This window comes from Pteropus vampyrus, unplaced genomic scaffold (assembly GCF_000151845.1).
Source record: "Pteropus vampyrus isolate Shadow unplaced genomic scaffold, Pvam_2.0 Scaffold25, whole genome shotgun sequence".
Classification (NCBI taxonomy): Eukaryota; Metazoa; Chordata; class Mammalia; order Chiroptera; family Pteropodidae; genus Pteropus; species Pteropus vampyrus.
This window is the reverse complement of record NW_011888806.1, coordinates 7,881,014-7,906,814: the sequence shown is the minus strand read 5'-3', so window position 1 is coordinate 7,906,814 and position 25,801 is coordinate 7,881,014. Positions and strand designations below refer to the sequence as shown.

The window sequence follows — 25,801 nt, the reverse complement described above, 5'->3', positions numbered from 1 at the left end:
AGCATGCCCCATTCATACATACACAGTAGAGGACACAGCAAGTACACACTATTCTCATACTCACCCACCAGACAGTTAACATTATTTTAGGCAACAGAATTGTCAGCTGATATCCATGGTCCCCTGATACTTGCCTTCATCCATTTAAAGAAAGTTTTGAGATCAAAACTGACCCAAGATTTCCGGATATGAGAGCACAAATCTGTTCAGTCTGCACATTTTTCTGTGTCAATAAACAGGGAAGAGAATTAGCATCTTCTCCATATGGCTTGCTTTTCTGACCCCAGAATGAGAAGTCTGCTTAACTCTTGACCGTGATTCTAGGCTAGGCTTTTTTTTAGAATCAAGTAAACTTATGTACAGTTATATTTATTCTTTTTTTTGTATACAGTTGTATGAGCTTCGACAAATGCATAGTTGTATAACCATCAGCATAATCAAGATGCAGCACAGTCCCATCACTCTCCCAAGAAATTCCCCTTGACTGTTCCTTTGTAGTTACACTCTCTCCTACTCTTAACCAGTCGTCTGTTTTCTATCCCTAGTTTTGCTTTTTCCAGAATGTCATGTAAATATAAAAGTGCATCGTTGTTTCCATCTGGCTTTTTAAATTTAGTTTAATGCATATGAAATTCACCTGTGTTGCTGTGTGTATTGAAAGTTTATTCCTTTTTATTGCTGGGTAGTATTCCATGCACAAATGTGCCATTGTTCATTTATTTATTCCCTAGTTTAGGGACATCTGGAGTATTTCCTATTTTTGATGATCATAAATAAAGACACTATAAATAGGTTTTTGTGTTACCATAGGTTTTTATCTTACTTAGGTAAATAGAAATGGAATTGCCAGAACACATAGTAAGTGAATATTTAGCATTATAAAAAACTACCAAAATATTTTGCATAGTAGCTGTATGATTTGGTATCCCCACGAACAACATATGAGAGCTCCAGTTGCCTTCTCATCCTTGCCAACAGTTGGTATTGTCAGGGTTTTAAAAATATATATATATTTTTTGTCTTTGACATTCTAGTGATGGGCAGAATTTTGAAACTTCATCTTTTTAGAACCATAATATTTCCATTTCCATACTAAGCCCCCACTTCCTTCTATACTTAGATCTTTATATTATCTCTCCCAGATTCATGGGTAAGGAAAAAATATTAGCCATCTTTGTATATATAATGTACTGCCACTCCACTTCAAGTGTAGCAATTTGCATCAACAGGCAAGTAATATATACTACTTAAATAAGTGCTTCTATATATTCAGATGAGATCAATACACAATGACACACTAATGTGTTTAAAATGTAATATAGTATTACCTAATTTTATCAATTGTTACATACCAAAGGAATTCTAATAACTATGTACCTTCCTCCCTTTTTAGGGATATTTCCATTTCATTTGCTTTTGTGGCTATTTATCTGAATTACAGAGTTGTTTCCTTGCTTTACCATGGGAAGAATTAAAAAATATGGTTGAGATGGTGAATTATTTGAGTAAAAGATTTCTTGTGCCTATATTAAAGATAAGATTTTTCTTACTAGTTCTTTAGTAAGCGATTATAATTTATTTTATAAATTAGAACACTAATTTGCATTTTTATTGAGCTATAATTGACATATAATACCATATTAGTTTTGATAGCTATATTGTGCAATGATCACCACAGTAAATCTAGTTAACATCTATCACACAGTTACAATTTTTTTTTTGGTGATGAGAACTTTTAAAATCTACCTTCTTAAAAGGAACCCTCATACACTGCTGGTGGGACTGCAAATTGGTACAGCCACTATGGAAAACAATATGGAGGTTCCTCAAAAAAAACTAAGAATTGATCTACCATATGATCCAGCAATCCCTCTACTAGGTATTTACCCCAAAGACTTGAAAATCCATATCCAAAAAGATATTTGCACACTAATGTTCATAGCAGCATTATTCACAGTGGCCAGGACATGGAAGCAATTGAAGTGTCCTACAATAGATGACTGGCTAAAGAAGCTGTGGAATATTACTGAGCCATAAGAAGAGATGAAATACTGCCATTTGCAACAAGATGAATGGACCTCGAGATAATCATGCTAAGTGAAATAAGCCAGACTGAAAAAGTAGAAAATCACATGTCACTTATATATGGGATATAAACCTAAAAGCAACAAATGAATAGGACAAACAGAGACTCAAGGACATGGACTATAGACTAGTGGTAACCAGAGGGTAGGGGGTGGGGGGAGGAGGGGGAGGGTAGAAGGGGTAAAGGGGGCAAATATAGGGGGCTAGGGGGAGGGAGAAATGGGTAAGGGGGATCAAATATATGGTAGCTGAAGAAAATTTGACTTTTGGTGGTAATCACACAATAGAATATACAGATGTCAAACTATAATGTATACCTGAAAATTATATAATTGTATTAACCAATGTTATCCCAATAAACTTAATTAAAAAAAAACTACCTTCTTAACAACTTTTGAATATGCAATACAGTATTATTAATGATAAACATAGTGCTGTACATTATATTTCCAGGACTTATTTATTTTATATCTGGAAGTTTGTACCTTTTAACCAATTTCAACCATTTTGCACTGCCACCCCTCTGGTAAACACCAGTCTGATTCTCTATATCTATGAGTTTTTTGTTTTTTTTTTTTGATTCTACATATAAGTGAGATCATGTGGTATTTGTCTTTCTCTACCTGACTTGTATCACTAAACATAATGCCCTCAAGTTCCATCTCTGTTGTTGCAAATGACAAAACTTCCTTTTTTTATGGATGAATAATATTTTATCGTGTGTGTGTGTATCTAACATTTTATTCATTCATACATTGATGGACATTTAGGTTGCTTCCATATCTTGGCTGCTATAAATAATGCTGTTATAAACATGGAAGTGTAGATATCTTTTCGAGTTAGTGTTTTTGTTTTCTTCGGATTAATGTTCAGAAGCGGAATTGCTGGATCATATAGTAGTTCCATACTGTTTCCATAGTGGCTGCACCAACTTACATTCCCACCAACAGTGCACCAGGGTTCCCTTTTCCTCACATCCTTGCCAATACTTGTTATCTCTCATCTGTTTGATAATAGTCATTCTAACAGGTATGAGGTGCTATCTCATTGTGGTTTTGAATTTCACTTCCCTGATAATTAGTGATGTTGAGCACCTTTTCATGTATCTGTTGACCGTCTATATGAATTCTTTGAAAAAAAAAGCCTATTCAGTTCCTCTGACCATTTTTTATATCAAATTGTTTTGTTTTGTTTTGTTTTTGACCACTTACTTCCATGTCGATGTGCTTTTTAGGTGAAAGAGAAAAAGTTGGAATTAAGGACCCACATGTAACATCACTTATCAAGTAAATTGGGGCAAAAAAATAAAAGAGGTTGATAGATACTGATAAAGACTCAAAGAATCTCAACAATGGAATGAGTCTCAGAAGCTCTCTGACATACCAGTCATTGCGAGAATTCTGACTATAGCTGCTGATTGAATACTACTACCACTGGTAAGCTTACCAATTCATACAGCACCATTTCATATATCCCTAGAAGCAAAAGAGTCTCAAAACAAAAAAGAAATAATAAAAGAAACACTGGGAAGGCAGCTTCCTTCTATGCAAGCTTTTGTTTTTCTCTAACATTATATTGTACAAACCTTCTGTAGCACCTACGGAAATCTAAAAATGGAGTTTGGAATCTATTGTGGCAGAAAATATGCTCATCGTTACATCACCCAGCCATGTGCTAAGTTAATCTTATTAATTTTTATGTTACAAGATGATATCTATTTTGAAGAGATGGAGCTCAGTGGCTTATGTGACATGAATCTTGGAACTTTTTAACAGCTACTTTTGAAACTTTAGATTTTGAATGGAAGTAAACCAACAACTTATAGTTGTGTATAGAAGAAAATCTGTATAAATCTATAGATGAAAACATCTTAAACATAATTAATAAGCTGTCTGGATTTTGAGTACTTCAAGCAGAAAGGATTCTTACAGAATTAAAAAATATGGGACTTTCTGACCTTACACATATCTCTTTCTATTGGCTAGTCTCTGTGGTGGTTTTGTACTAGGTGTTAATTTAGTTCAGATGAAAATCCATTCCCTTTCCTAGCTAGTTCTTCATTACAGTTGGCTACCAGGGAAATTTATGTAAGATTTGGAAGGTAGAAGTGAAGCAGCAGTGTTATTGTGCTCGGAAGGGCAGTGAGGCACAACAGGTGCTGTGTGCTGATGTCCTGGCTCACCTTTGTGACCTTAGGTGGGAGTCAGGCTATGGACTTTCATCTCCTATCAGATCCCCATCTCCATCTTCTGGGAAGTTGCATAAATAGCTTTTCAGTGAATTGTGCTGGCTCCTTCCGTGGTTCTCCCAGGTCACTGAGGTTGGAGGAGATAGGTTCCGGTTTGTCTTGCAAGTTCCAGTTTGTCCTTGTTCAGCTCCACTTCACATCCAGCTTTTCTTCCCAATTGCCAGCTCTGCTAACCTATGGTGATTTCAGACCCAATGCCCAATACAAAAGCAATGCTTTCTATAGGTTTCTTTATAAGCTCCCACAATTGTGTAAGGTTTAAAACATAATAAATCCATATTCCATATCGCCATAGTGGTTCTATTTTCCAAACTGATACGGCTTCCATTAAATCTTTTGTATTCAGAATATGTATCTTGTTATAAATATTCTTTCAGTGCATGGCTTCCTTTTTTAAAAAAATTATGACAGTATCAAATGCAATAACACTGGTTTATTAAACTTAATTATGCCATTTTATTTTATCATGTTTTTGAGAAAGGGACGTGGAATATGCTCTTTTGCCCAATTCTCCTCAAAACTACTGGGCTGAGGAGTTGAGAGTTTGGTCCATCAAGAGAGAACAGAGCAAAACTAACAAATTAATTTGAACTTTGGTGTGATTCCTAGACTTAAAAACCACCTGAGCTAACTAGCTTTTTCTTCAATATATGTTTTAATGTGACACTTGGAAAATTATATCTGCTCATGATAAAACATAAACATTAAAAATCTGAAAACAATTTCAATTAATCAGTTTTATGACAATGTATATGTACTGAAAGTGGATAAATAATGCCATAAGTATTTAAACCTCTTTAATGTTTCTTAATATTAAGATTTTATGGTCTTTAAAGACAGGGATACATCTTTTGATCTTTATATCCTCCTATAGTAGCACCCAGATAAGTCCTTATTAAACATCATTTGAACTAAGTAAAGAACAAATTTCAGCTTCCTGTTTTTTACAAAAAAGAAAAGAGCAGCCATGTATGAGCAAACGACCACAACCAACTGCATCCTCTGATGCCTTTCTCACTATTATATAGAAACTCCAGCAGGAAACCACAGCTATATCCTTTTCACCAGTATAGAAAAACCATATGAATTGCTGGCTGGCAAGCATAAAACAGCTCTATTGATATTACGTAGATGCTTGTGACAATTTATACTCACCGCACTCAGGTGCTTTACAACATTTTAGCAATGTCTTTCAAGGACAAGTTTCCAAGAAAAAATAGTCATAATAATAGTTACAACTCAACCACTTTTGGGGGGTATATTATATAGAAAAACAATTAATGCCATTGAAATTCAATTTCTCCTCAATGTAACCAGTTTTTAAAAACCTGATAAGTTTTAAATTCCCCATCTGACTCAGACCTGTTAAAATTTCTAACGGATCAAAGATGCATTACCATCTACTCAAAAATCATGAAAGTACCTATTTTTTCCCCTTCGTAGTCAAAATGGCTCAAGAATTAGACCTTTCTAGCTATGAAACATAGAGACCTCTTTGTCCAGTCTCATGTATAATCCCATTCAGGATTTTCACAACACATGTTTTAAATTTGTAATACAAGCCTTGATAATGTGTTTTTATCAATGAGGGGACTTTCCATTGAAGATATCTCAGTTGTTCAGGAAGTACAAAGAAAAGATTATGGCAGAAGTCCAGGGCTTTCAAGGGCTTTAACTTCAATGGGAATCACAGACATGTATACTCATTTACACAGAAGTCAGAGGTATAGAACTTGGTAATCTTTCTTTCATGCCCCAAATCCCTATTGTATACATTTACCACAGGATGCTTATTTCATGAGTACAAGCATAAATGAATGAATGAAGGCATAAGTGCTTGGTAGTGATGAAGAGGGGGAGATAAGGGTACCTCTAAATTACGGAAAAGGCTGATAAGAACTAAAATTCAGAAAATAGGCCTAAGACTGAGGGAAAAAAGTACAAGACTCTTAAAAAAAACATTAGAGCATTAGAGCTAGAGTTGATTTTAGGGATTTCTAGACCAATCTTTTCATTTCTAGAAAACCTGAAGTGCCTGGGGCAATGACATAATTTTATGTACCACTTTTGTGGATTGTGACATTTATGTACTTCTTTCATGATTTGAGACTTATATGCTTCTTATCTAAACTATTTTTACTTAATGTTTTCCATTCAATTAACTATAACTGGTACACTAGTTGAAAATATTAGCCTAGTCTTAAGAAATTATATCTGTAAAATCCGATTTGATGTGCCAGCAATATATTTTTCATATAGCATATTTTAAAATATACCCTTATAAGTGTATTTTAACATGTTATATCAAAATAAATTCATAACTATTAAAATAAAAAGTAAATCTATATACTATCTAAGAGCATCTCACAGATCACTCATGTAAATCTCCTGCACTTTTGAAAAGCGCGGCATCCTACTGTGCCTCCAATGAAATAAAGAGTTCATTTGAAACAACACAAAGTGGTACAGACATTCCAGACTGACGGCAAGAGTCCAGTAATAAAGACTAATGCCTGTAGGTGACTTCTATCAATTTTTTTTTTAACTAGAATAAAATCAATTGCTTATTAAGGAACTAAAAATAAAATCAAGGCAGAAGTCATGGCTTTAAAAATAATGAGTGGATTTTCATTTTCAAAATGGATGGAGATGTGTACATTCGTCCTCCTGTCAAGTACTATTAGTTTCTTAGAAATATATTTTTAAGAAGGAACGTGACTCAGATGGGCCTCCTGTACACAGATTACCTCTTTTTTAGCCTTCAATTTGTAACTAGGACACTTAGCTGCAAGCTATAATGAGGAACTGCTCAACTTTCATAAATAAACGAATGTCTATGATTAAAACATCAATTGCGGAAACACTAGTTCTATAAATAGTTTCTAAGTCCAAAGTCCACAGGTAGGGCTAAACACAGACAAATGCCTGGTTTTTCTTGTTATATGTGTGTACGTGCACATGTGTGTACACATGACTTTGTGATATGTATTTAGTTTTTCTTTTGAGAAACAAAGAAATCTCATTTGCTGAACATATGTGTCACCTGGATATTTTAATAAAACGTTTTGTTTTCCAATTTCACTGCCTGTCCAATGATTTATAAAGTTTTAACCTAAATTGTTTACTTTTGAATTCACCCTATTTCTTTAAAAAATGACTTATCACTGATTTAGAAGCTTTCACATTTGATTTTTAAGCAACACAATATTAAATCCAAGATAGGAGAAATCAGTCTATAAAACCCCACCTGTTCCTCATATTTTGACCCAGTGTTCATAGTATTAATATTAATAATATTGTAGCATAGCACAGTTGGGCTTTGAAGTTGGCAGACTCTGGATTCGCACACAGTTCAGATAATCGATTACTACCTGTGGAATCTTGGGCAAGTTATTTAATCTGTTTTCTGATCTTTAAAATGGAGAAAATGATAGCACAAACATCATAGATTTGCTTACAGGAGAACTGGTTTAAGTAGGATGCCACTGGCAGAGAAGCCTAAACAATGAAGTTTTAAAAGAGTTGGATCTCCTTAAGTTTACAGATATGTAGTCTTTCCATCACCCATTTCCTTACAATGAAAAGGAAACTGATAAAGAGAAATGTATTACGGTTCTCTTATGACCTAGAAACAAGATGACAGTGTCCTGACTGGCTTTTAGTCTCTTGTTCACTCTTTACATCGTTTGACTTCCTCTTCCCCCATGTGTTTTGGTGGGTCTTTTGTTCTTTTCTACTCATCATTATTAGTTCTGCAATTTAGGTGTCCTCTTCTTATTTCTCCAGTGCCACTATCATTTGGAATAAGTATACAGAGATGCAATCACTCACCAGGCTTTCAGCAACATGAATTACCAACTTGAACGTCTAGGGTTCTAACCCTGGGGAGGAAGACCAGGGAAGAGTGATGAAAATCACCTTAGAGAGAAAAGATAGAGAGAGTGGGGTATTTCACCAATCAGCTATAAAAACAGCTTGGTATTTTTAGTACTTTGAAATGGGTACATTACCCAATAATGATCTGATTCAAGATTACTCCTCTAGGGTGGAGGTGATATCTGAGAGTCTAAGCAATAATCTAAAACAGTGGCCTTTAAACTATCTTAAAATACACTAGTGTGTCACAAACCATTTATGAGCAATGATAAAGTACCAATGACAGCAAATAATATATTAAAGAATAATTTAGAGCAGTTTTCTCTGTCAGTTATGCTAATCTTGATAAATAATTTCTATAATAATATTACTCTCGTTCACCTCGCTTGCATTTGTTTTCTTGAACAGGAAAAAAAGAAGGATGGGGGATGAAAAGTTACACTGATGTTCTGCTATACTCATGGGGAAGAAATTTCCTATAGTAAATGGACTTGCCACCAGCAGAAACTTATATTTCTTAACCTTTTATCTGCCCCATCTCTGTCACTTTTGTTACCCTGTTTCTTAGTTGTTTTTAGCAGAATAAAGTAGAAAATACACATGTCCATGTTTTTATTTTTGATGATATTAAAGAAGTACAGTGTGGGAAAGACTCCTCTCATTTTCAAGTTGGCCTGGCTGGGAAGAAAGGAACCCAGGTGTGGGGAGCAGGTGGTGAATCTATGAAGAGGAACGGAAATTAAGCTGAATTGTGAGAGCCTACAGGAAGGAAGAGAGAGGTACAGGGGGTGTCTGGTTGGAACACAAAAAGGAGCCTGGTTCGTTAGGCTGCTAGGGGAATTCCCAGAGATCCTGGCCAGTAAAAGAGCCCACTCTAACTTTGTTGAGCCATATTTATTAATAAGTTTATGTAGTCCAGTGTCTGGGAATTATTTGAGAGTTCAGACTCCCAAATAATTTTACTCAACTTTAAATCCCTAACATACACACATACGTAAATATATATATATATATATATCTCAAGTACTCAAGTACAAATTTATTAAATGATACAGGCATCCATTTTCCCTAAATCAGGGCCTTCTGCGAACCCCCTTTCACAATCTATACTTCATCTCCTAAATAAATTCTTATTTCTAGTTTGAAAAATGCTCTTCCTTGACTTACAAAGCAGAAGTACTGACATACTCTCAATCCAATCCAGCTCAGGTTAATTTTTATAATCCCTTCCTGAGACTTAGACTCACCACTTAAAAGCCACAAAGCCCAAAGGGATGATCTTTTAAAAACCCACCATTACAATTTTAAACATCAAAATAATCACCAGGGGAATAGGAGAACAGTTTCTTTACAAGAATGCATCAAAATTTCAGTGTGACTAAATTTATGTTATTTAATGTCATTAAGAAAAAATTAACTTTATCCCTAGAAAACTTTAACACCTATGGTCTTTTATGTGACATGGCATCTAATACTTAAAGATTTGGACATCATTCTACAAGGAAATGCACTCTCTCTAAAGAAAGCATAAAGACGATGTAGCACAGTGTCCTCTGTTGGCCTCTGCTGACACTATTCTCAGCACTTTCTTCTTGGAGTGAAGCTGCTAAAGCACCGACACTTTAGGATTAATAATTAGATGTGAGGATGTTTTTAGAAGTAAAGTAGGAGGCACGATGTGGGGGTGTAATGCAGTGAAGTGTGCACAAGGAAGGAAAGTGGCGGCAGAAGTGAAGGAATGAGAGATTTCATAGAGCTATTGAGTTTTCTTTACTTTAGAGAGCTGCCTAAGTTTTCCATTTTGTTGTCTCAAAAGGGCATTTGTCTTGATTTACGACATGAATAAATCAGCACTGACACAGTCACCTCATTCTTAGCCATATTAACAGAGCAGTTCCACACAATCAAGTGGCCAAACTGTGCTGTGCAGTGATCTGACTAGCTTCGGTTTGATGAGTTGAAAGCACAGCCGACTGCCATCGTTAGATGAGCATTTCTCAGCTGTACAGACACAACCACAAACTGGGATATGAATCAATACTACTTCTGACAGTTTATTCTCAACTGCCAGGCCTATCAAGTAAAATGCACCATTACCTGGAAGATTGAGATATGATTTGGCCTGTCAGGAGGCTATTACAAGTTTAGTGTATACCTAAAGAGTTGTACATAAAATAAAGATATGGTGCATTTAAAAGTTCATAAAGCAATCCAATGTAAAATTGTAGTCATTGGTCAAGTTAAAAGAATAAATTATTGTTAATTTTTTTTGGCCACATATGATACAGTAAAATGCAAGCAAGCAGGCAAACAAACAAAATCCACTATACTTTTACTAACAGACAAGGTCAACTTTTTGTATTTATTAACCTTCATAGAAGCTACATACGTTGCTGATGGAAACTTTTTAGACTCTCACTATAGTTTATGGGAATTCAGTACAATGATCTCTCTACTTCGTACAGTCACATCAATTTCATGAGTGCAGTCAGAGCATTGTAAAGCTCAATGGAACTGAGAAAACATCTAGTCTAGACCGCGAACTCAATACCTATAGGTTCTAGCTAACACAAGTGAAGCTATTGAGTACAAGTGACTTATATGAAGCCTCAGTGTCAGGGAGACAATTGGGAATAGTGGAGACTGTAGTGTAATAAAAAGGTAGCACACATTATTATTCAGCTCTAGCCTAGAACATGTGGGCTTGTGTTTCATTTTTTTTTTTTTTTTACAATAGATCTTCTGATTTTTGACTATTGGCTTAATTAAAAATATATACCTGCAGGCCAAATAAAATATGATCTTCCTGCTCAGCCCACAGACTGCCAGTTTCCAATTTCTGATCTGGTACCTATATCCTCAAATTTGAGGTCTGGGTAGGTTAAGCAAAGGGTACCAGGTCTCTGAGATGCTCATGGCAAAGCATTCTTCCGCCCTGAGAATCTATATGTGTGTACAAGAAACATCCCCATGTAAAAGGCGGCTGCATAGGCATTTTCATGCTCTTAATCAGAGCTTAGTCTCTGACCCTGACATTGACAGATTTCTGCTCTCTGACTGCTTTCACAACATGTTCAACATGACAACAAGATGAATTATCCATATTCATTTGTCATAAGCAATTTTTATTTATTCAGGATGTAGGGGAAGCATATATCCATTTATTAACCTCGGCTCTAATTAAAATTCTTATTAGCATAAAAATTCTAGTTGCTTCATTTTTACCTGCAGTTTTCAAGGGGAAATAATTTATAGGATTCGAAGAAAGACATGCTTAGAGAACAATATAACAGTATAATAAAATTCATGTTATGCATAAAGTAGTAGTTAGAAATAGCTCATAAGAATCACAGAAGGTTTGCTGATGTAATTGAGCTTTAAACTGTGTTTGGAGGGTCTTGAGAAACTAATTAGGATGAAGAAATGAGTATTCCAAAATGACATAATGGTAAAGGCAAAGATCAAAGTCAACAATGTAGAAGCCGCAATGGATCAAATATCTTTTGTATTTTTGAACAACAGTTTTTTTTTAAAAAAAGTGTATCATGAGAAAACATTCATTTCAGAGTAAAAAAAGAAAAGCAATTAAAAATTTCTATATTATATTCAGGAGCTTGTACTGCACATAATTCAGAATAAAAACCTAGAGGCAATGAAAATTTCTAAAACCTGATGTTATTTGCCATATTGTACTTATTAAGACACACACACACACACACCCAGGCTATTACATTTTAGAAAAACTGTTGATAAGAATTGAAACAGAAAAGATGTTCTGATTACTCAGAAAATAAAGCAAACACAAACACTGAACTCCCTCAAGCATTTAATTTACCCAAAGTTGTACATTATAAGGAAAGAGAGTGTTTCATAGACACGATATGGTTATTTTAATTTTAGGCTACTTAGAAATCAATATCCTGAAAAACATCTAGAATTCAAGAATCTATCCACATAAAACAACTGATGATTCCTCCTTAAACCAGATATCCCACTTTGCTGGACCATTTGTAATTCAGGCTTAAAAAAAGATTCTCTGCAACTCCTTTTCCTCCAGAAATTAGAAGATGCAAATGTGATTTTTTTAAAGAAGTTTTGGAGCTTTCTGTCCAGCTGTCCGCTACTGAATTAGCAACAGCGCTGAGGTCCCTGGAGGCTCCTGTGACTATAGATTTTTACTCTCTAGCGTTGTTTTTTTCCCCAGCATTTGCTTGTTTCTGCAAGTGTCACAAGCTGTGACTATTGACTAAAGCGATTACTGGGGGTGGCCTGGGTATCCACTGGGTTTAGGGTCCAAGAATTACCATTTTAAAATTGAACCTGGTGTGTAAAGCCAAGAAAGTGCCTTGCCTCAGATCACACAACTGATCCCCACAATTCTTCTGCCACACCAGACTCTGGGGACAGAGATCACTGCATTGTCATTTAGAAGGACTCACTGCATTGACTCAATTTTTTTAGGTATTTTGATCCCCTTTCCTCACATCACTCAGGAGATGCTTAGACCTCTCTTTGGGTCCTGCTCTTCTTCCTTTTAGCCCAGAATCAGCTAAAAGGAGGTCCAGATTTTAGCCCCTGCTCATGATTTAGGACATATTAATTAACTTGTCTGGAATTCATCTGTAACCTTTTTATTTCCTTATAAGTAAAGGCAAGACTAAACAGTGATGGCCACAGCTGGCTATTGGAATCCTTTTGCGACCATTGTAAAATAGAGATTTCTAAGCATCACCTTCCAGATTTGGACTCAGATTCAATAGGTCATGGTATTTAACTTTCCAGCTAAGGGTCAGTTATTATTGTTTTGTAATAATAATTCAGGCCCCAAATTACGCTGCTAGCTTCAAAATAAAGCTGACAATCTTATCACAGACATGAAAAATTAGAGAGCTGTTACCGTGTTGCCAACTCCAATATGCCCTGCTAAAAGCTGTGAAACATTTTCTCACTGGCATTCAAGACAGTAAGTCATTTACATTGTAAGAGTATGTACATTTTCCCCATGAAATTCAATAATATCTTTTCAAATGCAGTCTCTAGATGTTTTTATGATCCCAGTCTTGACTCTTATACAAGAAAAGTTAGGTTATCACTAATCTAAACATTCTGATGCGGAGAAAGAAGATGAAAGAGTCCAGGACATCTTTATAAAAAAGTGAATTTCCATATTTGACTACAATCCAAATCAACTTATTTAAGCCCATGAGTCTCTATTTTAACTGGCACTGTTCTTCTGGTAAAAGGTAAGGCCTTATTTAAAAGGGCAACAATATACATGGGAAAGACAGTACAAGCTGAAAGAAGTTCAAGAAAGGTTTTCAGAAACACAAGTAGAGACTTTCTTCTCTGATTTTATATCCTCCAAATTACTATTATGCTAAAGCAAAACACTATGATGTTAATTTCTAAAAAAAAAAAAAATGCATACGAACATTTAAAATGCATACAAACATTTAAATACAGATGCTCCTCAACTTAAGGTGGACATAAACCCAAAAGAAGTTGAAAGTATCTCAAGGTGAAAATGCATTTAAACATTGAATACCATAACTTAACCAGCCTACCTTAAACATGCTCAGATGACTTACATTAGCCTACAGTTGGCAAAATCCTTTAACACAATCCATACACTGTAGAGTATCAGTTGTTTACTCTTGTGTTCGCATGGCTAACTGGGAACTGCAGCTTGTTGCCTCTGTCCAGCCTCATGAGAGAGACCTACCGCATGTTGCTAGCCAGGAAAAAGATCAAAACTCAAAAGTCAAACTACAGATTCTACTGAAGGCGTCTGGCTTTCATACCATCAGAAAGCTGAAAAATCTTAAGTGAAACAAAACTATCGTCAGTTGACAGACAAGTCACAGAGCACCAAAAAGAGAAATCCAGCAGATTCTGCCCTTGGGGTTTTGGGGTTATGAGTACTAAGTGGTCTGGTTCACCTTCACAGGACAGTTAGTACCTAGCATAGGGTTTTCTACCTATGAGAGACTCAAGAAATGAGATCTGTTGAAGCGAATAGAAGGGTTTGCTCCATTTATGACAATTACTTGATCACCCTTGCCCCCCGTGCTTTTTGTACTTGTGTTCTGAGAAATGAAATAATCGTGCTATGATGTGGTGTATCACATAATTTCAGTATGTATGTGTGTGTGCGTGTGTGTATATATATTTTAGGGGAGACAACCCTTGGTTGACCTCACAGATTGCAAGGACCTTGTCAGCTTACAATCCCTTATTTTTTATTTTTTACGCCTACAGCACCTGGTCTTTCTAGGTGGTCTCCCATCCAAGTACTAACCAGGCCCAGCCCTGCTTAGCTTCCGAGATCAGACAGGATCGGGCTTGTTCAGGGAAGTGTGGCCACAGACTAATTTCGATATTTCAACCACGAAATTCAATTGCGACAAGGTCTAGCCTGGAAATTATTGCATAAACAAACAAACAAACAAATAAATAAGAGGAAGGAAACAACAGATTTATGACATTACAGCCATTTTGTCCAGATATTCTTAAAGTACCCATATTAGGAAAAGAAATCTTAGATATAAAATAAATAGCAACTCCTAAGTAATACTTGAGTCTAAAAAGAAATTCTGCTGCAATTCTATCCCCACAAGCTGATATTTATTTTTTCTTTTTCTAAATGATTCTTAAATAAACCTCACATTACGCTACCTCATTCTTTACTTCCTCCTTCTATATCATCACCCCTTCTTCCCTGCTCACCCAGATCTATCTATCTTTTGTAAAATAGCTCAAGTTTCTCCTCCTCCTTGAAGCCTTTCTAGTTCAGTACCTAAAATCTCCCTCTTTTCTAACTGTACCGCCACGAATTTACTGCCATGAATTTACTGGTAAGTCACAATGTTGTGCCTTTCTTCAGGCAATTCTGCCATTCAGAATTTTGCATAAATGCTTGTGTGTCCAATCTCCCAGTTGACTCCTGGGCTCTTGCAAACTGGAAACATCTCTTTTTATTATTTAAAGCGGTAGCTTTCAGATTTTCTGAAACATGAGGCATACTAAGATATACGTTTTTACATCATAGTCTAGTGTGTACATATGTATAAGTATATATTTCATTAAAAAGTTCAATAAACAATACTTATTTACTCTTCTAGTCTGTTTTACTCTTTTATTTTTTCAAAAATAAAATGCTATCATATGCAATAAACTGACTTCGTAATGGGTTGTGACCAGTTCTAGAAGGATGCTTATTGATTACTACTATAGGATTGTTGTATATACTTCCTTGACTTAAAAAAAAAAATTTAAATTGTATGTGGCCTTCGGGCTCTCTTTAGCCCCTGTTCCTGAGTTATTTTTTTGTTTATTCAGTTTCTCTTTTGGAGTCACCTGGGACAATGAAATGCTTACAATATACAGTATTTTTCGTCCTTTTGCTCTGAGTGTTGTTGTCATAAAAATAAGATTCCCTGAACTTCTATAAAACTCAAATCTCTATTCTTCATTCTCTTTTATTTTCACAATATGTAAAGTAGGTGGTAGACATTTTGTGTGTGAAGAAATTGAGGCATAGAGATTTATGGCTTTCTCAAGGATATATCTCTCTTTTAACCAGGCTATTATAAATTAAGGTAAATACGATTTCTAGATATTTGAAAGATATAAACGTGGTTAACGTGAACAACGCACAGCCTCATTATGAATGCAATTTACCTAACTTCTCCAGATCAAATAGTTGACTGACCAGATGAGTTAGTGGCTCTTCTGGACTTCAGTCTGATGATGGATTTTCTTCCTTCTCTACTCCCATCTTTCCATCTTTACCTACTCAGTTTTTTAGTTGCCTATAGCTACTTGTTCTTCCTGGGGCTTTGCATATTTGGTCACAGCTTTTCTCTCTCTCTACCGCACTAGTTCCTCTTGTCCTTCATATCCCTGGGAACTGTCCTTGTCCTCTCCACCTCCACAACCTGGCCTCCACAGCTCCCTGTGCTCACCTTGTCATAGCACTTAACAAGTTGTTCCTCTCTCTCTCCCAAGTTTTGCAGGCTAAGACTGTGTCTTGTGCACTCTTTGGTTCCACAATCTAGAACCATGTTTAGTTCAGGATAAATGTATGTTAAATGCATGAATGAATCAATAAATGAGAGCATAAAGGGCAGAAATAGCTGCCACTGAAAGAGCTCAAGTCTGAGCTGGGGCTGAAGTTGTATGTCTTGATTCTCTGAGGACAATTTTTTATGATGCTGTAATTCCATCACTGATAGTTTAATGCTTCCCTGTAAGCTGTAGATTTTGTGATGAGATTCATACAGTGAAGGACGGTTGTATCTAATATATTCTTTTAAGTATATTTGAGACACAATCAAAGAACTGTTTCAAGGACAAATAATAAAAGGTATCGGGCAAGCGTATTAAGGCAATTTAAAAAAATCCAAATTTCAAAAGCAGCTTGTTGGAACCCACCTGACATCTAATTGAGACTCATCTGATTGATATCATGCTTCAGTCTTCCACTTCTCACATGAAGCTATGCACTTAGGATTTTTGTCCTCATCATTTTCATAAAAGTCTAGTTAGTGATTAGGTGAAGCTTCACCATAGCACAACACACTCTACATGAATCTCCATGACTTCCTCTGCACTATTTCCAAAATAAATTCTAATGACATAACATCTACTTGCATGGCAAATACTACATTTTTTTCTGTTTATGAATCAACATCCTATTCCCCCTACTAAGCACGCACAAAACTCAAAAAATATTCCTTATAATTCTAGTTCAAAAGAACACTGTCTAATACAAACTCCTGCTATTTGCATATAGCAACAGAGAGATTTTCTTCTTTATGTTGTGACTCATGTATCTTTATTCCCACAATTGTTACTCAGGGTAGGCCAATGGTGAACACAATGGAAAAGAAAGAATAGTTTATAACTGGAAAATAAGCACATTTGGGAGAAGTATACTCAAATCATTATCAAAGTAAAATATGCAGCAGCACCAACAAGAGCAAACAAAAGCCCACGCAAGAGATGTGTAAATATTTCATGAAGCTAAGCCTTAATCAACTCTCTCTCCAAATTTTGCTAGTGTTGTAAACACTTCAGTTTCTTACAGTCCCACCATGACCCAGATTCCTTGTAAAAACAAAATGCAAACATAGACCGATGGATCTTTAACAAATGTCTTGTTAAAAATATTTAGATGGAACATATCCACGGTATTGCTGTAACAGGAAGAAGATACCTTAATAAAATGTGGTTGCTTCTTGGTGACTCTCAGAGCTCCATTTCTCCCCTCTCCCTCCAAACTCTTGCCTTTTCCCCCACCGTTTTTGCTGCTTCCTGGTCATTCAGATCCTCTTAACCTTGAACTGCCTACACTTAAAGCAGAGATTCCTCCCAATGCCCCTCCAGAAGCCCCTTTAAACTTGACAGGGATTTGCTGCCTGAATACTACCCCAAATTCACTTTCCAGTGTCTAAGAAGCCCTCTTTTTTCCCCTTTCACTGTCCATTGTTGCGTCTGAAATTTTGCCTATATCTTTTAGATCTGCCTGGATAGCATGAAGATCTGTTGTGTGTATTGGCTGATGGTATTCAGATATTTTCCGAAATCCGTTTCCAAAGAACCATTTCTATAGCCTCTAGTACCCTGATTTAATCTGGTTCCAAAGTTCACCTCTAGATACTGAACAGGTCTCTACAGTGATTTTCCTTTATCAACCTCTGCCCGCCCTTCTTCTCTCTCCACCTATCTCAAGAAAGACTATATATATGTAAACGTGTTTGTATATACACACAAACGCATATATGTTATATATTAACTATAGTGCTTTGACCTGAAAGAGAATAAGCATAGGAAAATGAGAAACATGCCAGTGTAACACACACACACACACACACACACACACACACACACACACACACACCCTCCCTATTGGGACATTCAATGTGCAGACCCCATTGATTACAAATACCTCCTTCTTCTCCCCACCCTAAGAACAAAAACGGAAGCATCTTCTTCCATTTACCTTCAATGCCAGAGCCTACGGAAGCAATGACCTTGCAGAGAAATTCATCACCTGTGAGAAAGACAGCCCCTCCTGGAGCGCAGCATGGGATGGGGACAAGAGCAACAGGCAAAGGATTACCAGGTAAAATGTGGAACCGAATCCATTCCCTATCAGTACCAAGCACGCCTCTGCTCGGGTCCCCCGGGATTAGACGCTGGGCAGAGGTGGCGCGGGGGGCGTCTCCTTCCGTGGCCGCCGGTCGCCTGCCTACCTGCTCTCGCCAGGCTCTCCCCGGCGCCGCGGGACCACTGCCTGCGCTGTGGCAGGGGCTTCCCGTCGCATATCCCAAGCAGAAGCTTTCGGCGCCACACGGATGGCTCCGGTGTGCTCGGGATCGGCAGTCCTTTTCAGACCTGTTCCGGGAGCGAGCTGGGTGCTTGCAGGAACTGAAATTACTATGCAAAGAGCAGAGGCGGCGCGCTGAAGCCGGGCGGAGACCGCGGGGCCGCCCCCACCGCGGGGCCGCAGCCGCTGCCGCCCGGCACGGAGCCAAATTGGAGGTGGGAGTGCAGGTGCGGGGGAGCTCATCCGTCAGGCCCGCGATGCGCACGTCTGTCCTCGCAGGGCAGCGCTGCGGGGCTTGAGCATCCGAGCAAGGGGCGGCAGCTTCTCAGGCGGCTGCAGCCACAGCAGCAGCAATAGCAGCAGCAGCAGCAGCAAGACGCCGAGCTCCGCCCCCACCGCACCCCCGCCCAGCCTTCCCTGTCCCGGGGGAAGGGGCTGCAGCTGCGGCTGCTGCGCGCCAAGGTGGGTAGCTGGGCAGGGGCTGGCAGGTTACTGCTCTGCTGCAGGGAGACGAGCGGCAGATGGAAAGTTAAGAAAGAAATTAAGGCAGAGGGCTGGGGCCGAGAGCAACTCAGCAGGAATTTTGGCCCTTGCTCCCTCCTACAGGTCACCAGACTCCATGGCTGTGTCCAGACTCTAGCAGACGGTTTCTAATAAAGCCATGTGCAATGAAGATCTGAAAGCAAGGAGACCACCTGATTTTTAATACATGTTGCAAAATGAACGGTATCCTGCATATGTGGAGGTGGCATTGCTAACAGCGGTCCTGTCCCCCTCCCCAATTCCCCACTACCACTTTCTTTCCTGGGCGTGGATAGCTTAGGAAATCATCCCTGCCCAGTGGCTCCAGCAATACTGAATGGATGTGTAGTCTGGTTAGCAGATGTAGATGGTGCAAAATGATATAATGAAAAGGACTATTATTAACTGAGTATTTGTTGGCAGGCACTGTGCAAACTGCCTTATATGCAGCCTAATTCTCATAACAACCCAATGATGTGGGTATTATTCTCCATTTTATTAATGAGAAAACAGGCTTTGATGATTTAGACACTTCACTTGAGGTCACACAGTAGTAACTTGCACCGCTGGGATTCATATCACTCCAAAATATATCCTCTCAACTAGTACACAGGACACATCCACAGATCTTGTCAAAATGCAGGTTCTGATTTAGTAGATCTGGGGTTGGACTGAGGGTTCCAACAAGCTCACAGGTGATGCCCATGCTGCTGGCGGGGGGGGGACCAAATGTTTTAAGTTTCTTCTTCCATGCCAACTCTAGTTGACTGATAGCAACTTCCTGAAGGTGGGTTAGGAAGTACTGTAAAGCTGTGTCTGAGGTAGAGTGATTTCCTGAGATTAAAAAATTAATATGCATGTAGTAGGGGCTAATTTGTGATAGATTTCTAGTACAAGACTGTTTTATTCTATTACTGTATCATCTATTGCTGCTGTAATAAATTACCACAAATTTAGTGGCTTAATACAAAACAACTTTATTATCTTACAGGTTCTGGAGGTTCAATGTCTGAAAATAGGTGTTACAGAACTAAAATAAAAGGGTCAGCAAGACCATGCATTCCTTCTGGAGGTTCTGAAGGGGAAATCTGTTCTTTCCTTGTTTTTTTTTTTCAGCTTCTAGAGGCAGCCTGCATTCCTTGGCTTGTGACCACATCATTCGAACCTCTATTTCTATCATCTTCTCTCCTCTGACTCTGCTCCTCCTAAATCCCTCTTATAAAGACCCTTTTGATTACAGTTGTGTCAACTGGATAATCCAGAATAATCTCCCCATCTCAAGATCCTTAACTTAATATATCTGCACAGGCCCTTTTGCCGTGGAAGGTAACATATTCATAGGTCCCAGTGATCGGGATGTAGATATTTTTGGAAGGTCATTATGATGCCTCCTGAAACCTCACTTAGTACTTTTTCCTGTAGTTTCTGCTATGCCTTATTTATCTGTCTCTTCTGCTTGATTTCTCAGACTGCTAGGAAGTTCTTTCAATGGAACAATTCACTTGAAAGTCATTCAAGAGACAATAACAAATATGTACCAGCAAGAAATACCCCAAGGTTACAAAAAGGCTATCAGGTCACATAGGATTATGGTCATGAAAAGGGCACATAGGATGAGGAGCTGCTTATTTTTCTGAATGACGCTGAGGTAACCCTTCGAGCAGTACTAACCACAATTTAAGGCCCCTTTTAGCAATATGGAATTTTTCAAATTCTGCTTCTCAAAGAGTATACTGTTCCACGATAAATACAGCAATTCAAAACTCATGAAAAATTGAATATAATACCAAATTCCAGAGTGATAATTTTCAAAGTGATGATAAAATTTACACCAGTATGTCAAACTAAATCAATATTATTAAACACCTTTTATGCTCAAGGTACTTAAATACTCTGATATAGTTTATTATTTCATGAGGGACACATAATTTACACAAAAAAATGAAACAATAAATGACTTAAATAGAGGAAACAATAGGAGAAGCCCTGTGCCCCCCTCACCCTGCCTTCCTGGCTGAGTACTTCCCCTCCCTCCCTCCGTGGGGCGCCTCACGGGAACCTGGAGATGAAGAAGGGCTCCCACCTCACCCTGGAACCTCTTCCTGTGCCTGTCCTCAAACTGGGGATACGGCCCAGGCTCCTTTCAGCCCCCCGCATAGTTCTCCTGTGAGAATGTTTTTACTGGTGTATATTTTTTATTGGAAATGAGCCTTTTAGGAATGAATGTAGACTGCTTTGTATTAAAACTTGTAAATTGCTTAAGAAAAAAAATTTCCAAGTGAATTAGATAAAGTGAATATTTTATTTGAAAGTTAGGTTTATACAGGAGTGGAAATAAAGGAAAGATAGGTTGGGATGTTGCGTTATAAAAGACCTTAAATGTCAAGCTAATGAGCTTAGACTTAATCTGCAATAATAACTACAGTAATACCTTATGTTCGCATAGTGTCAAGTAATTTATCAATTGCTTTTTACATATTTTTAGTCATTTGACTTCCTTCTTTTTGCCCCCAGACAAGCAAGCAAGTGCATGTGTGTGCGCATGCACACACACACACACACACACACACACACCCACACACACCACATGGATAAGAAAGTACAAACCACTTCTCAAAGAGATTTTCTTGACCATCCTATGTAAAATAGCAGCTCCCTTACACACTTACCTGTCATTCCTTCTATCCTTCTCAGGACACCACCTGATGTTTAATACATGTTGCAAAATGAACGGTATCCTGCATATGTGGAGATGGCATTGCTAACAGCGGTCCTGTCCCCCTCCCCAATTCCCCACTACCACTTTCTTTCCTGGGCGTGGATAGCTTAGGAAATCATCCCTGCCCAGTGGCTCCAGCAATACTGAATGGATGTGTAGTCTGGTTAGCAGATGTAGATGGTGCAAAATGATATAATGAAAAGGACTATTATTAACTGAGTATTTGTTGGCAGGCACTGTGCAAACTGCCTTATATGCAGCCTAATTCTCATAACAACCCAATGATGTGGGTATTATTCTCCATTTTATTAATGAGAAAACAGGCTTTGATGATTTAGACACTTCACTTGAGGTCACACAGTAGTAACTTGCACCGCTGGGATTCATATCACTCCAAAATATATCCTCTCAACTAGTACACAGGACACATCCACAGATCTTGTCAAAATGCAGGTTCTGATTCAGTAGATCTGGGGTTGGACTGAGGGTTCCAACAAGCTCACAGGTGATGCCCATGCTGCTGGCGGGGGGGGGACCAAATGTTTTAAGTTTCTTCTTCCATGCCAACTCTAGTTGACTGATAGCAACTTCCTGAAGGTGGGTTAAGAAGTACTGTAAAGCTGTGTCTGAGGTAGAGTGATTTCCTGAGATTAAAAAATTAATATGCATGTAGTAGGGGCTAATTTGTGATAGATTTCTAGTACAAGACTGTTTTATTCTATTACTGTATCATCTATTGCTGCTGTAATAAATTACCACAAATTTAGTGGCTTAATACAAAACAACTTTATTATCTTACAGGTTCTGGAGGTTCAATGTCTGAAAATAGGTGTTACAGAACTAAAATAAAAGGGTCAGCAAGACCATGCATTCCTTCTGGAGGTTCTGAAGGGGAAATCTGTTCTTTCCTTGTTTTTTTTTTCAGCTTCTAGAGGCAGCCTGCATTCCTTGGCTTGTGACCACATCATTCGAACCTCTATTTCTATCATCTTCTCTCCTCTGACTCTGCTCCTCCTAAATCCCTCTTATAAAGACCCTTTTGATTACAATTGTGTCAACTGGATAATCCAGAATAATCTCCCCATCTCAAGATCCTTAACTTAATATATCTGCACAGGCCCTTTTGCCGTGGAAGGTAACATATTCATAGGTCCCAGTGATCGGGATGTAGATATTTTTGGAAGGTCATTATGATGCCTCCTGAAACCTCACTTAGTACTTTTTCCTGTAGTTTCTGCTATGCCTTATTTATCTGTCTCTTCTGCTTGATTTCTCAGACTGCTAGGAAGTTCTTTCAATGGAACAATTCACTTGAAAGTCATTCAAGAGACAATAACAAATATGTACCAGCAAGAAATACCCCAAGGTTACAAAAAGGCTATCAGGTCACATAGGATTATGGTCATGAAAAGGGCACATAGGATGAGGAGCTGCTTATTTTTCTGAATGACGCTGAGGTAACCCTTCGAGCAGTACTAACCACAATTTAAGGCCCCTTTTAGCAATATGGAATTTTTCAAATTCTGCTTCTCAAAGAGTATACTGTTCCACGATAAATACAGCAATTCAAAACTCATGAAAAATTGAATATAATACCAAATTCCAGAGTGATAATTTTCAAAGTGATGATAAAATTTACACCAGTATGTCAAACTAAATCAATATTATTAAACACCTTTTATGCTCAAGGTACTTAAATACTCTGATATAGTTTATTATTTCATGAGGGACACATAATTTACACAAAAAAATGAAACAATAAATGACTTAAATAGAGGAAACAATAGGAGAAGCCCTGTGCCCCCCTCACCCTGCCTTCCTGGCTGAGTACTTCCCCTCCCTCCCTCCGTGGGGCGCCTCACGGGAACCTGGAGATGAAGAAGGGCTCCCACCTCACCCTGGAACCTCTTCCTGTGCCTGTCCTCAAACTGGGGATACGGCCCAGGCTCCTTTCAGCCCCCCGCATAGTTCTCCTGTGAGAATGTTTTTACTGGTGTATATTTTTTATTGGAAATGAGCCTTTTAGGAATGAATGTAGACTGCTTTGTATTAAAACTTGTAAATTGCTTAAGAAAAAAAATTTCCAAGTGAATTAGATAAAGTGAATATTTTATTTGAAAGTTAGGTTTATACAGGAGTGGAAATAAAGGAAAGATAGGTTGGGATGTTGCGTTATAAAAGACCTTAAATGTCAAGCTAATGAGCTTAGACTTAATCTGCAATAATAACTACAGTAATACCTTATGTTCGCATAGTGTCAAGTAATTTATCAATTGCTTTTTACATATTTTTAGTCATTTGACTTCCTTCTTTTTGCCCCCAGACAAGCAAGCAAGTGCATGTGTGTGCGCATGCACACACACACACACACACACACACACACACACAACCACACACACCACATGGATAAGAAAGTACAAACCACTTCTCAAAGAGATTTTCTTGACCATCCTATGTAAAATAGCAGCTCCCTTACACACTTACCTGTCATTCCTTCTATCCTTCTCACCCCACTTTATGTTTTTCCACTGGATTTACTACTACATCTTGATAGAATATATGTTTATTATATGTCTACTGTCTATGAGGGCAGGGACTTTGTCTCTTTTGTTTACTGCTATATCCCTATTGATTAAAGCAGTGTCCAACACTTATTAAGTGCTCAGTAAATATTTGTTGAATGAATCATTATTACTGATTTACAAATCAGGAACCCAGATGCCAGATGTTTAAATGACCTTCACTATGTCCTACAACTACTAATTGCCTTTACCAAGACTAATGCCCAATGTCCAGGGCAATACTTTTTTGATACTATGTTTCCTTTCTGAGTGAAAGCTTGTTAGTGGTGTTTAAACCGGAACAGCAATGCATTTTTAAAAAATAAGAAGTTGAGGCTAGAATCTTCTCTAAAAACTTCATCAGTTTATCTGGATTGGCAAGAAGCATTGGCAGGATAGAGTAACCAACAGGAGATCTGGAGGGCTGCCATCTACATTTCTTGGCACTGAGTAATACAAGTTTTTTTTGGTAATTGTTCTCATTTAATTCGTGCGTGCATGTCTCAGTACACTGTATTACAGGCTTTTAGGCTCAAGGACGATACCTTCTATTTCCTTTATATCCTTGCATTCTGCCTGATACCAGGCTCTAAATAGACATATCACTGCATGGTTACAAGATGGCTACCATCACTCCAAAAATCATATCCTTACCAATCACATTCAAGGTGGTATAGGAGATGTGAATATACCATCACAAAATATGCCAGTTTGGCATAAAGCTTATTTTGAGCTGGAGACAAATGAAAATCAACAGATGCAAAAAGAAGCCTTCTTGGAGCTTCCCTTATCTGACTAAAAGCAGAAACTTCTGAGATAAAAGGACAGCCATAAATCTCTTCTGGGGAAATTTTATGGCCATGAAGAATATGGAAAGTTAGCACCAGATGGATCTACAAACAAATCTTACTAAAATATCCCATGGTTCCCCTTCCTACAGTTTGCTGCCCCTTTTCCTTTGTCTTGTCACTTCCCTACAAATTTATTGTTCTTTGTTAAGATGCTATATAAACCCAAGTTCTAACCACCACTTTGAGTTACTCATTACTGAGTTTCTCCTGCATCTATGTACATGTTTAGAAACTCTGTTTCTTTTTCTCTCATCAATCTTTATTTTGCCTGGTTCTGGCTAGTACCCTGGGGATAGGGTAGAGGAAAAATACATCTTTTTAAACTTCCTTTAGAATAGAAATAAAAGAATTCCAGTAGAAAAGGGAAGCTCTATTTTTTTTTAATAGAAGAAAAAATATTTCCCAGACTAACACTTCTACTTCCACATCACTTGCCAGAATTCAATCACCAAATCACCCAGGGAGGCTGTGAAAGTGAGCACATAGCAAGGAGGAATGGGCTCGCCTTGATTTTTCTGTGCTAGACATCTTGGTACCCCAATCAAAACTGAGGTTCTATTAGTAAGAGAGAAAGCAGATAGGCTTTAGCATAATTCCTTTTCACAAAAA

The 25,801-nt window shown here is 37.7% G+C and overlaps 1 protein-coding gene and 1 pseudogene across 1 annotated transcript in view; both read right to left on the bottom strand.

Moving 5' to 3' along the window:
• The window catches only part of GPRIN3 (GPRIN family member 3), a 61,473-nt gene extending 42,781 nt beyond the window's left edge, over positions 1–18,692 (bottom strand). The window contains exon 1 of the mRNA XM_011356293.2: positions 18,466–18,692. The gene's annotated coding sequence lies outside the window, so the exon portion shown is untranslated. The remainder of the gene's footprint in view (positions 1–18,465) is intronic.
• LOC111737347 lies at positions 14,459–14,577 on the bottom strand (annotated as a pseudogene).
• Positions 18,693–25,801: the final 7,109 nt, after the last annotated feature.